Genomic DNA, 640 nt, shown 5'->3' with positions numbered 1-640 from the left:
CTAGTTGAGTCCAGTTAGTGAGTGTGGAGGTGGGGGCTGGGGTGTAGAATAGATAAATAAATATATAGAGAGCCAGTCCAGCTGTCTGGAGGAAAGCTCGACATTGTCCGCCTCTTCCAATCCCATCAGTTGCCACATCTTCTTTGGTCAGGCTGGCTTTGTCACCTGGTCTCCTTCCTGTGCCCTTCTCACACTGGCTGCCAGAGTAAAGTGATTAAGCCAGAGAGACTGCAAGCCCCGTGAGTGCAGGGACGTTGGGTGGTCCATAAACGTCTGATGAATTTATGATACAAGCCTGATTATAGTCTCCTCAAAAATCTTTACTGTTTCTCCTCTGCTTCTAGAATAAAAATCAGATCGCTCATTTGGCCTTCACGACCTACTACATTCAGCCGCAGTCAGCTTCATTTCCCTTTTTTCCTTTCACTACCTCGAAGGCCAGTTTAGCCAGTGATTCACTATGCTTGCCCCGGGCCACTTGTATCCTCCCACCTCCATTCCAGGCAGCCCTCGCAGCAGATCCTAACGCTTAGGGCTCCTCCAAGTGTACAGGCTCGTGAGGCTTCCCTCCCGCTAAGACCAGTCCGTCCTCAGCACACGCAGTGTGCTCCCGCCCGCGGCTCTGCGCTCACCCTGCAGG

This window comes from Mandrillus leucophaeus, unplaced genomic scaffold, assembly GCF_000951045.1.
Source record: "Mandrillus leucophaeus isolate KB7577 unplaced genomic scaffold, Mleu.le_1.0 Scaffold67, whole genome shotgun sequence".
Lineage (NCBI taxonomy): Eukaryota > Metazoa > Chordata > Mammalia > Primates > Cercopithecidae > Mandrillus > Mandrillus leucophaeus.
Note: the sequence above shows the minus strand (reverse complement) of the source record.